The 17,591-nt window shown below is 39.1% G+C and overlaps 1 long non-coding RNA gene across 1 annotated transcript; it reads left to right on the forward strand.

Moving 5' to 3' along the window:
- The first annotated feature begins 1,238 nt into the window (after positions 1–1,238).
- LOC138959582 (uncharacterized) lies at positions 1,239–10,266 on the forward strand. The gene is made up of 7 exons (XR_011453748.1): positions 1,239–1,785; positions 2,216–2,391; positions 2,780–2,953; positions 3,750–3,864; positions 4,681–4,789; positions 5,873–5,984; positions 8,512–10,266. It is a non-coding gene; the product is annotated as an uncharacterized lncRNA (long non-coding RNA).
- Positions 10,267–17,591: the final 7,325 nt, after the last annotated feature.

Consider the following 17,591-nt stretch of genomic DNA (forward strand, 5'->3'; position numbering starts at 1 on the left):
ACACACACACACACACACAATATGAGATTTAAAAAAAAAGTTATGGAATATGTACACATCGAATGCTTAACAGAGAGAGAGAGAGAGAGAGAGAGAGAGAGAGAGAGAGAGAGAGAGAGAGAGAGAGAGAGAGAGAGAGAGAGAGAGAGAGAGAGAGAGAGAGAGAGAGCTCATAATTAAATTTATTACGTCAGGATAAAGGTTTTAGGCTTAGCCTAATCTTCCAACCTGTCCTTGCAGGCCTGGACTACCGGGGGGGGGGGGGGGGGGGGGGTTATGGGGGTTGCGCAACCCCACCCCCCCCTCCTAGCCTAAACATGTACCTCACTTATTTAAAACATTTTTTATTATTGTTTATTTTATGCCGTTTCATGCAAGGAGCGACCATTTTTCTATCTCAGAATATGACCTACCCATCAGCTTCAGGGGGCTTTGCCCCCTGACCCCCACAAGGGGCTCTGCCCCTTGACCACGCCAGGGGGAACATCCCCCTAGACCACCACTGGCACCCCCCCCCCTCTCCTCTTAGCCTAGTCCGGCCCTGCCTTGGAACATATACAGAGAATAATTGTAAACGTAAGCAAAAGACTGCACACACACACACGCGCACGCACGCACGCACACGCACATGCCGCACTCACGCCCACACGCATGCACACACACAAACCGCTGACATTCGCTTACACACACACACACACACACACACACACACACACACATACACACCCATATACCCCCACATCCCCTCCACACACACATATCCCCCATACACACACACACATACTGCGTAAACTCACACACCGTGACACACACACACACACACACACACACACACACACACACACACACACACACACACACACACACACACACACACACACACACTTGTGTGCGTTGCATATCTATGCACATGCTAAAATGAACAGAGCAGTACCCGTAAAAGGAACAGTAACTCATAAAAGTAAATAACTAGTAAAAACATTTAAAAGTACTGAACTTGTCAAATCCAGGTGCACGGAGCCCCTGGGGATTTTAGTCATACCTCAGGCAGCTATATATCCGTTAGAAGAACTACCAAGTTTCATTGACTTGCACCCAAAGAGTCAAGAACTGCGATTTTTTTACGAATTAATTTCGTACTCGGACCCGGCTGGTCTTGACCTATTTTTGGATCTAAATTTAGATCAGGTAGATCACCACATCATGCACAAAAGGACACGTCACTAGCAATTAAACTATGTCAGACATCATCATGAGTTTGTGTAAAACAAAATGGAGGCCGGAATCACTCAGTTGAATCGAACTCTGACCAAACACCACGTAATAACTAGGTTAATTTATGCACTCGCGTGAACAAGAAACTGTCGAGCTTCACAGATGTGGTCGTTGGGTAGTTTTGGGTTTGTTTTACTACCATAGGAGGATTTTTGAACTGTAAATGCACTCAGCTGCAACAAAAACGCAAAACGAAGGTTGAGTATATATACATAAAATATTGGACTAGCAAAGTCATCAAACACAAGACCAAACAAAAACAAAAACAAACTGAGCCGGCTACTTTCGATACGAATAAAGGGTTCGCACGAGAGTTATGTCCCTTAAAAATCGAAGAGGAGACCACTCCGAAGTAAATCAAGGGAGAGCACTAGTAACTGATTTTCAACGAGCGAACTCACAAGAAAGAGCACGGGAGATTGCCAAAAGCGGTCTACAACATCACGAAAGGAACCCACCAAGAGAGTTTAACCATAATTCAGAGAGCAGAAGACGGATCTGGACTGAGAAGTAAGCCTTCAAGAGTTTTCCATGTTATCGTATCCAGATTCGCTCAGGAGTTATCGAGTGATTTGCAACTGTGACTGCCAAGTCATCGACTATTGCCACAACTCTTTTTCACTATCACTGTCACTAGTATCCGACTATTTTTGAGATTTGCAAAGTTTATACCATTGTGAGAATCTGAATCTGATACAATTACAGTGACCATTGGGCCGTCTGGTTGTTGTTTTTCTCTTTGAGTTTGAGTTTGAGTTTGATGTTTTTACTTTGAGTTTTAGATCTACTTGTTTGTTGATTCTATCTGGATCTGGCTGCCCCACATGGTGGTGTTCGTGGGGAGTACGTGACAGAAGCGGACTATTTCGTTAACTGTTTACAACTTATAAATTCCCATTTTGAAAACATGTATCTAGGCCTGCCTACATGACTTTTTCAGATTAAAAATCTGTCGGCAATGTGGAAAAGAGGTTGAACTGGTAACAGGAACAGTGAGCTGGTTGATCAACTTGATGGCATGGCTGTACCAAGTCATTCAATTGGAACGGAACCGACAAAAACACCAATGTTTCCATTCTTCTTTGTGCTGAAAGTTTACACTGACAGGGACAACAAGTAAGTGACATTTTAAACTCTTGTCTTAAATTACCTGTACCACTTGTATAACACACACACACACACACACACACACACACACACACACACACACACACACACACACACACACGCACACGCACACGCACACGCACACACACACACACATACACACACACACACACTGACACACACACATATTCAAACATCAAGTTTTTCTGTTCACTTTCAGTGATGGACGGCCTATCTGGTGGCCTGTCATTATTCCAGTGTCTTGGGGGCACAAGAGGCAAAACTGTTTGATGTTACTTTTTGTGTTTTTATTTCTGCATGCTTTATTTGGATTACTAGAAAACCTCTTTTTATTCCTTTGTGCAAATCTATTTGACCTTTATTCTTTTACTTTTAGTGAAAAACAAAACTGCCTGAGTTGGTGGGGGAGCTTCTGGACTCCATGTCAAAAAACAGTCGGCAGGGTGATGACAGATGGCTGTACCAATGAGTCATTCAGATAGAAAAGGAAGCAGACACCAAGGATTCCATTCTCTGTGCTGAAATTGTGAAAAGTTGTACTCTTTAACCAGTAAGTTAATTATTAACAACAAATTATAAAATTTAAAAACCCTGTTTTTTCTGACATTTCAAATTTAATGTAATTTGCAATACGGTACTAGCATAGCTGAATTTGGTATTTATGATCCACTGTTGTGTAATGTTTGCAACACACACACATACATTCAAATATGTCTGAATCAGTGATGGACATTTCTTGTTTGATTCACTGTCTTGGATCAAATTTTCAAACAAATTTTGCTTTTCTTGGGTGTGTGTTTGTTTTTGTTTAGCCCTTAATTGTGATGCACAGACACACACACACACACACACACACTTAAAGACACACTCCCTTTTAGGACCTTGCTTTTTTCATATTTTCTGTGAATAACCTTTGTGAATCATCAATCAACGGCCTTTTTAAGACACCCAGGGCCTATTTTTCTCAGATATTTTGAGGTCTAACAAGGGGAGTTCCACTGTATGAGCAAGCCTTAGTTCTATGTTTAAGTATAACAATGGGTGAAGTGCATCTGACTTTATATTTGTCATATCATTTTTCTTCTTCTTCTTCTGCGTTCGATGTTGGTGGCCGTGCTAGATCCTCAGACCAGTGGCTGCCAGGAAGTCCGCAGTCTTGCGCAGTTCGTCCTAACAAGTTTTGTTGATCATCATTATAAAAATACAGTCATGAAATTTCTGGCTGGATACTCAGTCCTCTCTTGTGTTACAGATGCTGTGAAGCGACAGGAGGTGCTCCTTCGGCAGATAAGGACAACAACAAAGAGTTTTGTATCACTTTATGGAACTTGTTATATATCTTTCAGGGTCCTAAATGGAGGGTTTCACTGGAGCAGTGACTGTTGGACAACAAGTGCAGGGTGTGTTTGGACCTCCTGGATCAACATGTGTGCAGAACTGCTGAGGGCTTGAACTTCATGGGTGTGTGTAGGAAATTTCATATTAGATTTTGATATTAACATATTCCTGTGGTGCTATATAATTTAAATTATATGAGTAAATGAATATGTCTGTATGAATGTACGTATTTGCTGTGTCATTGTGGCATAGATATATAGACCTATAGCAATAACAAGACATACATGCTGTGAATATATGCTTTTATGCTCTTCTTGTACAAATCTGAATTAACTGAAATTTTTCTTAATGGCCAAGCACAGCCAGCTCTTTTCGACCTTTACATAGGGCCACAGTCAGAGATTGTAGAGTACACACAGACCATTCATACTTCTTTGCGCTAAGGTAGGACTGCAGGTTATGTTTTTATCACGGCTTTGTCAACATACTGTCATTTCTGTCCGGCTGACAGTGCTGCAAACATTCATTGAATTGAAAAATGTGTTCGTTATTGTTTGTGAACATCCTTTTTTAAAAGACCTGGAAAAAAGCCCCAGAACAGATTATATAATACATGATAATATGTAATTGAATTTAAATTTTCTTTTCAAATCAGTGTCTTTTTACAAACTAGCCTTTGTTATTTTTATGAGTTTAAGTCAGATATCAACACATTCTGAATGCATAGTTCAGTCTTGAGTGGGAGAATGTTTGAGGCATAAATTGCTTTTGACAACAACAAAAGTTCCCGGTTAAATAGAGAAGCTCCCCCAAAATCATTTTATTACACATGCCTAAAGCCAGCATAGTGCAAGCAGATTTATTTGTGTATGTGCTTGTATGTATAAAGACAGATAATTTGTACAAGTGTTGGCTCTTCATTTTTAATTATTTTTTCAGGATCCTTGGGGGGTTCCACTGTATCTGTGACTTTTGGACAACATATCAAGTTCTGGTGGTTTTTTGACCTAATGGATCAACATATGTGCAGACCTGCTGAGTGCTTGAGGTAAATTGGTGCATTTAGATATATTGTTTTGCCTACCTGAGAGATACCACCCATGTGTCATGATGTGATAAATGAACCATCTCTTCACAGGCGTGTCTATCATGTAAATGAGGTTGGTTCAAACAACATGTCTGACAGGGATTTCATTTTCCACTGCTTATGCAAAATCTCCGAGACAAACTTCATTCTCAAAACATTCGCGGGAAAATGGCAAGCCCAAAAGTGTTCCGAGAATGACTTTGCATCTGTGACTTTGTAATCATGAGCAGTGGAATATATAAGGTCCCTGCCAGACTAGCTTGCCATGACCTCAATGATATTCCCACATGTGGGTGTATGGTTTAGTTACCACATGGGTTATCTCTCCGGTACGTAGGAATTGAAAACAGAATACTTCATGGCTTGCTGTGTGGCACCAGATTTACACTTATTGCTTTTCAAATATTGAAATATTCACGACGGGCGCAGTGGCGTGGTGGTAAGACGTGGGCCTCATAATCGGGAGGTCGTGAGTTCGAATCCCGGTCGCTGCCGCCTGGTGGGTTAAGAGTGGAGATTTTTCCGATCTCCCAGGTCAACTTATGTGCAGGCCTGCTAGTGACTTAACCCCCTTCATGTGTACACGCAAGCACAAGACCAAGTGCGCACGGAAAAGATCCTGTAAACCATGTGGGAGTTCGGTGGGTTATAGAAACACAAAAATACCCAGCATGCCTCCCCCGAAATTGGCGTATGCTGCCTGAATGGCGGCCATACACGTAAAAATCCGCATGACTGAACGTGGGAGTCTTAAGCCCATGAACGAAGAAACAGAAGAAGAAAAAATATTCACTTTTACTTGTGTAAACCCAGTAACACACAGTAGGCTATGTAGTGTTCTCTATTTGTATCATTGAAACGCTTCTGTCCCGTCAATCACACTTTAAATTGCCGTATATTTTGGATGACATATGCCACCCCTTTGGTATTCCACTGATAATAGTTTAATGTTTTAGCTAAATAGTTTCAGCTAATCGCTATGGAGTATGCAAACACTGGAATTATATGCGATGAAACACTCAAGCTGCTTTCTCTTGCTTATAGCTGAGAGCAGCACTGTAGCTCAGTGACTGTCGGGTGGAGGATCCAATTCTGCCTGTTTCCAACATAATGGATCAACATGAGTGCAGACCTGCTGAGCGCCTTATCTTCTTGGGTGTGTATAGATGTATATACATTAAAGGCACAGTAAGCCTCCCGTAAACCATCACAGAGCTCCCCGAGCGTCTACATACAGTACAAGCATACTTCCATTTAAACGCTCACCGAACGGGAACATCCTGGCTGCTTTCTGTCGAGCGTGAAAAATTTTCAAAGAATTTATTTTCGTGGACTTGGTCCTCTACAACAATGGCGCCTCGTTTTGGTGCTGGACGGCTGTTATGAATATTCAATACCGGAAATCACGCCCGGACAGTAAGCCTCCCGTAAACCATCACAGATACTGTCAGGCTTTTACACACAGTACAAACACCCTTCCATTTGAACGCTCACCAAACGGGAATATCCTAGGTGCCCTACGTAAAGAGCGAGCAATTTTTAAAGAATTAATTTTGCCGATTGAACTCAGGTCAAAAATGAGTTACTTCCCTTCGGGTCTCATTCTATCGATGTAAACTTGCCATAGCCGTGGATGGATGATTATCAGAATGTTTTTGGACCGTGGTGCGTTTTTGCGCTAGACCTAACTTTTAAAATCTAAATAATAAATTGACAGCTTGTCACACAAACATTCTTTAATCATAAAAGAATTCTTTTTTCATCAAGACAAGATCAGTACAATTCGAAGTTGTGAAAGTTTGAAAAAAGAAAAGCCCGGAAGCAGGGTCACGCAAGGGTCGTAGCAGACGGCGGTTTATGCATATATCACCGTTCCTCTCAACAGTCAAAAACCATCGCTAGAGTTTTTGTGAACCACAGCCGTTTGTTTCGTGCATAAAAACGTGCTATTGTAGATAAGCTCACATGGAGTCGCATTCAAATGACTAACTGACGACTACATTGTGAAACAAGAGGCGAAGCCTTCAAGGCTCACGTAAGAAATCGACAAACAGTAACACAAACTCAATCACTCCGTCACACACACACACACACACACACAGTAAGCATAGGTGACACTGTGCAAGAAAGCGAGACACTAGATCTAGATCTGTCTGTCTGCATGTAGCCTACTTACAGACACGACTGCCAACTAGTCTCGGCCCGCTCAAAATAACAATGACCGAGACATTCCTTCGCGTGACGTCTAACCCTCTTACGCCATAATGTGACGTCTTCAAATGACGAAATGTTAAAGTTTCTACCACAGACATACACACGCACGCATGCACATACGCACGCACGCACGCACAAAGTTACGATCGCATAGGCTACACTTCGTGAGCCAAAAAGGGAAACTTGATCACACGGGTTCACGATTGCTCAGGGGTAAGATAAACCACGCACAAATAAATTATTTGAAAATTGTTCGCTCTTTATGGAGGGCACCTAGGATGTTCTCAATTGGTGAGTGTTTAAAGGCAGAGTAAGCCTCCCGTAAACCATCACAGATACGGTCAGGCTTTTACACACAGTACAAACACCATTTCATTTAAACACTCACCAATTGAGAACATCCTAGGTGCCCTCCGTAAAGAGCGAACAATTTTCAAAGAATTTATTTTTGCGTGGTTTATCTTACCCCTGAGCCATCGTGAACCCGTGTGATCCAGTTTTCCCTTTTCACAATGCAGTCGTCATAGTTAGTCATTTGAATGCGACTCGACGTGAGCTTATCTACAATAGCACGTTTTTTTTATGCACGAAACAACGGCTGTGGTTCACAAGAACTCTAGCGATGGCTTTTGACTGTTGAGAGGAACGGCGATTTGCACTGATAAACCTTCGATCGTCTGCTACGACCCTTGCGTGACCCTGCTTCCGGGCTTTCCTTTTTTTAAACTTTCACAACTTCGAATTGTTCTGATCTTGTCTTGATGAAAAACGAATTCTTTTATGATTAAAGAATGTTTGTGTAAGAAGCTGTCAATTTATTATTTAGATTTTAAAAGTTAGGTCTAGCGCAAAAACGAGGCGCCGTTGTTGTTAACGGAACAAGTCTACGAAAATAAATTCTTTGAAAATGTCTCACGCTCGACAGAAAGCAGCCAGGATGTTCCCGTTCGGTGAGCGTTCAAATGGAAGTATGCTTGTACTGTATTTAGACGCTCGGGGAGCTCTGTGATGGTTTACGGGAGGCTTACTGTGCCTTTAAATGAAAGGGTGTTTGTACTGTAGTCTGTGTGTAAAAGCCTGACCGTATCTGTGATGGTTTACGGGAGGCTTACTGTGCCTTCAATTGTATTCATAAATTCACACACACACACACACACACACACACACACACACACACACACACACACACACACACACACATACTGACAAAGACATTCATGCCTGCACACACGCAAGCACAAACATACACGCACCAGCACGTTTCAAACCCCCACCACCACCACCGTCTCAGTCGGAGCCTTTAGTCATCATAATACACACACAGACGGACACAACTTTTAAAAGTTAGATATATATGCACTAAAAGCCACGGCACTTTAAGGTAGGTTTCATTATCATTCTCTTAAAGTTTGGCCCTCTTTGCTTCAGTCTGCATGCTTTCTCATAGTCATACTGCTGTGTCATTGCAGGTTTCATTCCATGCTCTGGTGTGGGTGTCATAAGCAAGAGAGCCTCCTGTTCACTTCCAGCAGATGACTGCATGGTGAAGGACCTTGATGCCACTTACAGACGTCAAAGCAGCTAGCTAGATGCCATTGGAGAACAACCAAAACTATTCAGCGGGTGCCATCGGCGAACATAAATACAAGTTACAGAACAGGAAAGCAGATATCACTGGCAAAGGGAACCGGACAGCAGCTACAATAAACTTAATCAGATGCCTGTAGCAAATAATCTGGACACCAATCACAAATCAAACAGATGTGGAGGACAGAGAACATTTCATGTGATTATTGCCACATATATAACCCTGTTTTGAAAAAAAGGGACATAACGCCACACTATATACTTTCTGGTTGCATGCTGAAAACTCTCCATTGGACATTTAGTGAGTTTTGACTCACCAGGTCAGGAGAATGTCACTGATGGGGAGCATAATTAGGCTGACTTACAATGGGTAGACAGAATTGAACATTGTTGTTTTCTTGGATGGTTTTCGGGATAGACTTTACAAAGTTAACATACTGCTATGGTTTAATCAATTTCAAACATGACCATATTTGGCATTTTTTCAAAACCACATTTTTGACAAATATCAAGGATGTGTTGCGAAAGCATGTGTTTTTATTTTTCTGAAATGTTTTGAAAGCTAGATTTTTGATACTTTACAGGCTATTGAAGTTGGATGACCTGTAGATGTGACCCATGTAAAATTGACCCTCATAAACTTTTAAGTTCACAGAAAATAATAATAATAACAGAGAAATGGTATTATTTTGAATGTGTTTGAAGCAAGATCGTTGTAACTCAATAACCCCCCGCGGGTTAGGGGGAAGAATCTACCCGATGCTCCCCAGCATGTCGTAAGAGGCGACTAACGGATTCTGTTTCTCCTTTTACCCTTGTTAAGTGTTTCTTGTATAGAATATAATCAATTTTTGTAAAGATTTTAGTCAAGCAGTATGTAAGAAATGTTAAGTCCTTTGTACTGGAAACTTGCATTCTCCCAGTAAGGTCATATATTCATATTGTACTACGTTGCAAGCCCCTGAAGCAAATTTTTGATTAGTGCTTTTGTGAACAAGGAACAATTGACAAGTGGCTCTATCCCATCTCCCCCCTTTCCCCATCGCGATATAACCTTGAATGGTTGAAAACGACGTTAAACAACAAATAAAGAAAGAAAGTAACTCAATAACTTTATCTGTGTAAGGTCACACACATACAGGGTTAGATGACATCAAGTCAGCTTGATAGTTTGCATTATTCAAGTTCAGATTGGGGTAGAGTTCCGGTCAATAATAGGGACAATCATTGTCTCCTTTGATTGTTCACAGAGTTTTCATGTACTGATGTATGCATGGTCACTTTCAAAGCTAATCATAGAAATTTAACTTGGTTGTAGGGGAGATAATTTTGAGAAAATATGTGTTGTGCTAAAGATTAATTCCCACAAAGAAGAGTGCTATAATAAATCTGTTTTGTGCATTTTATTGTTAGTTGTTCTGGTTAACAGGGTTATAAAAAATTGCATTAAAACTGTTTCTGCATTGGTACATTTACCAAAAATCAACTGCTTGGTTACTCACTGTGCAAGATGGACACCTTATTTAAAATTATTATTTAATTGGGTCTTTTACATGTTAGTGGATATTTTAAAATGTTCTTACATAAGTTTGACTATTAATGCTCTGCCGAAAAATGAAAATAAAATTTAAAACATATGATGAACCTTTACTTTCCTACCAAATGTGACAGATTGACTGCAGCGAGTGGCCTGATCGTGCACACACACATTCAATTCACACAACACAATTGATTCAGCAAAAATTGGGGCCACATTTACATCCAGTGTAATTTTTAAGGCTATGGTACTTTTTTTAAGAAAGTACTGCAGTATACTATAGTAAACTACAGTAAAAGTACTATAGTACAAAATCTACAGCAACAAAAGTACCACACTGTACTATAGTAAACTATAGTAAAAGTACTATAGTACAAATGTACCGCGGCCAATGTACTACGCTGTACTACACTTTACTCTAGTAAACTATAGTACATGTACTCTAGTAAACTATAGTTTACTATAGTATACTATAGTATACTATAGTACATTTTTGCAAAAAAGTGACCAAAATACTATAGTACATTTAAACTGTACTATAGTTTACTATAGTATACTATAGTACATGTACCACAATGTACTATAGTACACACTAATGTATTATACTTTAGTACTTTTTGTACTATAGTTTACTATAGTACTAGTACTATAGTAAACTATGGTACACCATAGTACAATTCAATGTACTATAGTACTTGTACTATAGTAAACTATAGTATACCATAGTACAATTCAATGTACCATAGTACTTTTACTATAGTGAACTATAGTAAACTATAGTACAAGTACTATGGTATACTATAGTACATAGTGTAGTACTTTTTAACTTGGGTTGGATTGTCTGTGTTTGGTGTTAGACTTTGTTCGCATATCCAACACTGTGTGGTAGAGTTAAACTGTTCTTGGTCTTCAGGTTTCATAACAATGTCTGAAAGATTCAGTTGTTTGGAGCAGTCATTTCGCACTTGGTTCATTTGCTGTAAGAAGTTCTTTGCTGCATTAGGTCCTCTGTACAATTGCGGTTTAGAATGTTTACCATCTGAACTAACAACAATAAATGCATATGAACAGACTTGATGATTACTTAGAGTTACTGTTTTAGGTAGGTCTTTTGGTAAAGGTCCTTCATATGGCACAATGATAGATTCAAAGTCAGCATAAACAACATAAGGATTTTTCTGTAGTTTGCATACATTCTTAAAATACACTTTGCTGTCTGGCGGCGGTGTTGTTAACTTCACGACCGCATCATCAACGCTCTTACAATGTTGCTTGTGTATAAGTGCTGCATGAATTGATGGAATACGCAAGAGACATCGCCTACAAAAGTCTTGTTTACTATTGTGATTGCTTGTGCTCGCCATCAGTCTACTCATTGTACGAATCAAAGTGTAATGATATTTTACACCATCAGTCATTAGTAACATGTCAACATGGTTAGTATCACAATCACCAATCGTTGGTGAGTTCTTTGATATTCTGACTGGTTTCAGTTCATCTTCCTCATCCCACGTGTAAACATTTACGGTGATGGGTTTGTTTTGCTGTTCAAATTTGTCAATGCTTGTAATGCTGACAGGAAATTCAATACCAGTAAAGTTTAGTTTATTTCTGTATGCATGATAGTTAGACACTCTTTCTGCATTTTTCTTTACACTGTACAGTCTTGCCAGAACACACCACATAAAACATTTGTCATCATCATTCTTTATGTTCAGCACAGCACGTTTTTTGACAAGAGCAGGAGGTAAAGGTATGTAACTTCTACCTCTGATGGGGGCAAATTTACTTAGCTTCAATTCTATTTTTAGAATTTCACCTTCTGACCATCCGGATCCTTTCATCTTTGCATCCTCTGCAGCTTGCTCAAACCGTTTCATCATTTCATCTGCCCAGTTTCCATTCAATTCTGCCATAGAATTAAGTGCTAGTTGTCTGGTTGAAACATGAACTTCTAGCACCTCATCACTGACTGTTTTGTATTTTATTAAACTGACTATCTGCACTTTTACTGGAGGTTCAATCAACAAATTGTTTGGAATTTGTTCAATGGCGTCTTGCACACTGGACTGCACATTTTGAGGATCCGTTACTTGTAATTCAACGGTGTCAAATACTGTCGATAAAGATTCTAATACAGAGTTTTCCATCGCTGTGAGTTTGATTTTATAACTCAAAATAAAAATATAAATTAAAAAAATGAAGTTGCTTAGAATTCTTTCTCAGAGCTTCCATTTTTGTTAACACTATAAAATCTGAAATAAAAAATCATTTAACATTTGTACCACGTGGAACTAATTGTAATTCCTCTTTTACAAAGGCTCTTTGCGGTGCTGGTTCTCTCAAGTAATATATAGGTGGATTTGTCTCTACTACTCTCTTGATTTCATGAATGTCAATACTCCAGATTGGATCCGTTGCACGCTTCCTGCTGTCACCCTCAGCTTCACCGGGTGCATATAAATATCTGACTTTCTGATTGAAAGGTAGTAATGCCACTGGTGTTGTTGACTTTGGAGCAACAGGTATTGTTTTCTGTTTGATTGCATCAACTGGTCTTAACCCTGTAGCTTTAAATACCTCCAGATTCATTGCTCTAAGTACTGATGGTAATCTTTTGACCCATTCAGTGTTACGCAATTTACTTTCTGTGTCCAAAAATTCCTGATGGTACTGATATGCCAACTGTTTGTTAAAGCTCTCAACAATAGCCTGTGACCTGTGGTTTCCTGGAATACCTCTCTTCACTGTAACATGATGTTTTAACAGAAGCTGGTTGACAGCTCCTTTAAACTCCTTACCATCATCGCACTGAATCATTCTGGGATACTTTAGTGGTCCACGTCTGTAAATTTCTTGCAGGGCAACAGCTGTAGCTATAGCACTTTTCTCTGTCAACGGTTCAGCATCTTTGTATCTTGTTGCAACATCAACTACAGTCAGTGCATACTTATATTTCTTCCTTCTGACTGTGTCGTGCGGTAAATACAGCAGGTCTATTTGATGAGTGTCATTCGGTTTAATGTTAACAAAGTGTGGTCGTGTAATTTTTCTTGGTGCAGGTAAATAGATCTGCCAAACTGCCTGCTTTGACAACCATTTCTTTGCTATATCTTGAGAAACACCTGCTGCGTCACTGAGCTTGTCAATAGCAGTTCTTCCTTTCCAGTATCCTTTTGGGGAATAATATATTTTAGATAACAAAGCATCACTCATGGTTTTTTAAATGACAGAATATTAAGATTTGACAGCACGCGCAATAAAGTAAACAACAGCCATACCAATAACAATGAAAACAATCTCGCCCACCTTCTGCTCTTCTGAAGGCTGATAAAAGTCACCCAGTTTTGGAGGAGCACTTGTCTTCATTTTCTTTCCAGTTACAAGATAGTATTCTTGAATGGCTGCATCAACATTGGCAAAGGTTTTGTTTGCATGTCCTTGCTGCCTGAGTTTATCATTCATAAAGTCTAACTGCGCAATTCGTTTCTTCTCGTATTCATCCTGTGCTTTCGCCAGTTGTTCCATGGCTTTGTTGTGCCTTTCCCTCTCTTCACCATTTTGCAGTTTAGAAAACAAATAGTTGCTGCCAGAAAATGCAAGCGCATTTACAATCGCACCTCCCACCATCATAACCAAGCTAGCCATTTTATTGTCTTACATGTTTATATTTTCTGGAATAATTCCTTGCTTCACCAAAAAGTCTTTTGTTGCAAAGGAAGCTGTCACAACACCAATTAGTTTAGCACCGTCTTCGAAGTCTAACTTTCCCAAGTCGGCTGGTTTCATTCTGAGGAGACTTTTACCCAGCATTGTGTAACCTACACTCAAGCCTCCAATCACTGCAGCGTGATAAACTAGATTAACTATTGTCTTTTCAGAACTCATTTTTATGTTATCAAAATTAAAATATTAAAATTATTCCATATGAAATGAATCCACTGCAGGTACTACTGTGGGCTTTGTTATTGTTTGTACTGCTTTGTTTGTTGGTTTTGGTGTTTCTGATTTTGGTGTTTCTGGTTTTGGTCTTTCTGACACTTTATATTTGCCTTGCCAAAGTTTGTAAAGCAAGTATCCACCTCCTCCAACAACAGCTGCTACAGCTACTTTTCTGTATGATAGAAATGAAGATTTTAATTCTTGATCAGTTTGTGTGACCTTAGTCACTTCAGGAATGTTTGGTGTCTGCTCAACTTCAGACATAATGTTCTGCTTTGCCTTTTGATTTAACTTTTTTTGTCTGTTCCATTCGGCTAGTTTTTTTCCTGCTTCTACTCTACCAGGTTTCTTTGTCACTGTGTTCACTTCTGGTATTTTCGTCTGCTCCACTGTCTGCTTCAACTGATCTGTCATCTTTTTTATTCTGAAAATTAATGTGTTTGAAAGTAATTAATCCAGCAACAAATGGTACTAATAAAGCACCAAATCGATAATACAGGCCACAGGCAAGAGATTCGAGGGACTTGGAAACAACAGGGTCATGAGTTAGATCATGTGTTAAGTCTTCCTCCGAGTCGAGAGGTGTAAAATGTCCAAAAATCTTTGTGTACAAACCTATAACAGTCTGTCCAATACTTCTAACCATCTTAGAACCAAGCACTGATTCATACCGTCCATGATACTTTTCTATATCTTCTGAGGAAAGATGTTGTACTTCTTCCACAGTTAACTGCTGCCCAAGGTAGTGTTTTGTTTTTCCACAAACAGCAAGTGAATACAATCTTTCTTTTTTATCAGGTATAGTCCTACTGTCACAGATTTCAATATCTGTAGCAGTCTGCATCAGCAATTCATCACAGTTCATTTTATTTTGATGCAGAATAAAATAAAAATCTAGTAATTAAACTTGAGTAAGAACTTGGGTAGGAACTTAACAAGAACTTAGGTAGGAACTTGAGTAAGAACTTAGGTAGGAACTTAGTAAGAACTTGACAAAAACTTGACAAGAACTTAGTAAGAACTTGGGTAAGAACTTGAGTAAGAACTTGAGTAAGAACTTGACAAGAACTTGACAAGAACTTGACAAGAACTTAGCAAGGATTTCTACAAACATACATACTGAACTGGTTGATCAGTTTTTAAAACCAGTTTCGAGTGCTTAGAAGATTTCAGATTATTCTTTATTCTTTCTCTCTCCTGTTTGTTTTCAATGACATCATTTTCTCGAAGGCACTCTTCAAAACTGTCACGGTCCTTTGAATAGAACAATGTTATTGTTTTGAGTTGCTCTCTAAAGTCTTTCAGAACTGCATTGTATTTTTGTGTTAATATCCAAACTGATATTAATGCATGTCGTCCACTGAATGCAAGCTTTGCTAGTGCACTTTTCTTTCTAACAATGTCACGTTCTGCTGCACAGTCATCAATAATAAACAGTGTTGGCGTGTTCTGAAAAAGATCGAAATAATGCTCCAAGCAAACATTTAGACGATCAGAAGGATTTACAATAAATATATTTTGATCAGACCATATGAATTTTCTCTCCTTGTATGTTCTGTTATGCTTTATGGTTGGACAGAATATGACTATGTGTTCAAAGTGATTTATGTAAACAGTCTGTAATAAATCCAAAACATATCTTGTTTTGCCGCAACCTGTTGCCCCACAAATCAAAGAACAGTGTGGATCTTTTGGAAGAAAATCTAGATACTTCATTTTAACACGTTCAATAAACAATATCCTGTAATCTGCTTTCAGAGATGTTTAACTGCGCATCTGACACAACAAACACGTAGATCTTAACTGATTTACTACTACTCCCTACTTCCTTTTCAATTTGTATTGTGATTCCTTCTGATCCGTTTTCAATTCGCCTTCCACTTCCATGCAGTTTGTTGTCGTCAGTTGTTCTGAGATCCAGCCATAACGCATATTTATTTGTCAAGAAATCTTCTACGCCAACACCGTGTAAATGTAGATCTTTAGCCACAAGATCAGATGTTGGGTCTTTCAATCTTCCTCCAGTAAAGTACTTTCTTGCTTCATCATAGTGTTGGTATGGCAGCATGCCAGATGCAAATATTTGGTTTGGCTGCCCTTCAATTGTGCAATATACTCTATTGATTAGTGGATTGTAAAACTTTTCTATTTGCCTTTCATATGAATCTTTTGGTTCCTCAAACAACATAAGTATTCCCTTCATTGACCTAGCTGGTGTATTCAAGTTAATGTTCCAGATTGGATCAGCCTGGCTTTTTGAAAGTGTACTGTGATTCAACACTCTTTCATAATAGATAGGCAGCTTAGAACTGTACTGATTTTCTATAAGTCTAGCCAGTTCAGGATGGTTTACAACATCAAACTCTAAAGAAATTCCAGACACCTTATACTTTGCTTCCGGGTCTTGTGAAAGCATAACACGATCATAACTATTGAAAGTCAGGTCGTATGACAGCCTGTCGCGCAATGCTCCTTGATAGAAGGGAGGATGTGAATTTATGAGTTCAAAGTCAAGTGGAATACAAAATTTGTTTCCAAAAGCAACATTGACAGCGTTATCTTTTTTGTTGTCAGCTTTATCTCCGGCTCCTATTCTAACTTTTATCCCATTGTCTGACTGAATCCCTTGAAACACTCTGTTTTTCTTTTCATTGTCAGTTAACCAATTATCTGCATAAACTAAAAATACATCTGCATTATTCAATGACATCACTTCCCTCCCTTCCAGTTTGACAGTAATCTTCCTCACAATTGCTCTTCCTACATTATAAGCCAAAGTCCTATTTTCATCTGAGCCAGATTCTAATTCTAATTTGAATGATAGTCTTACAGTGCCTGGTACAATAACATCGTTCTTACCTAGATTAGGAAACCTAACAGTAAGTATTTCATTCTGATCAATAGTAGAAGGATTATTTGTAACTATAACTGTTTGCCTTATTCCTTTTACCCCGAGAGGTTCTTTCAGCCTTCTGTAAGGATCAAGAACAGAACCGAACGATTGTGCCATCTTTTTTTATTTTCAAAATAAAAAATAAGTTACAAATGGCAGAAGGTGGATTTGAAGATTTATTTGAGCCAGCGGACGACATGAGCGAAGCAATCCCTTTGGTTCCCTACCATCATTCACTGCATTATGAGGTGGCACGACATGAACTTCTGGAAGGTAAAGTTAGAGATTTCTACAAAAGTTTAGGAGAAGAACCTGATGTTTTAGATCCAAACCAGTTCAAAATGGAAGCAAATCATTTATATACAACTAGCGATAAAGGAGAAAAAGTCCAACTTACATATAAATCTAATCCTGCTAAGTTTCTATCAAAAGTTTCACTAAAACAAAAACTTACTGCTAATCGACTTAGGCAATTAGATATTGTGCCTAGCACACGGTCATCATCTTCCCATGTTGTTTCCTTACTTCAACAAGCAGAACTAGGACTACCAACTGCTACTCAAATAGAATCTGTTCCATTGCAAGATCTT

This window comes from Littorina saxatilis, linkage group LG2, assembly GCF_037325665.1.
Source record: "Littorina saxatilis isolate snail1 linkage group LG2, US_GU_Lsax_2.0, whole genome shotgun sequence".
Taxonomy (NCBI): domain Eukaryota; kingdom Metazoa; phylum Mollusca; class Gastropoda; order Littorinimorpha; family Littorinidae; genus Littorina; species Littorina saxatilis.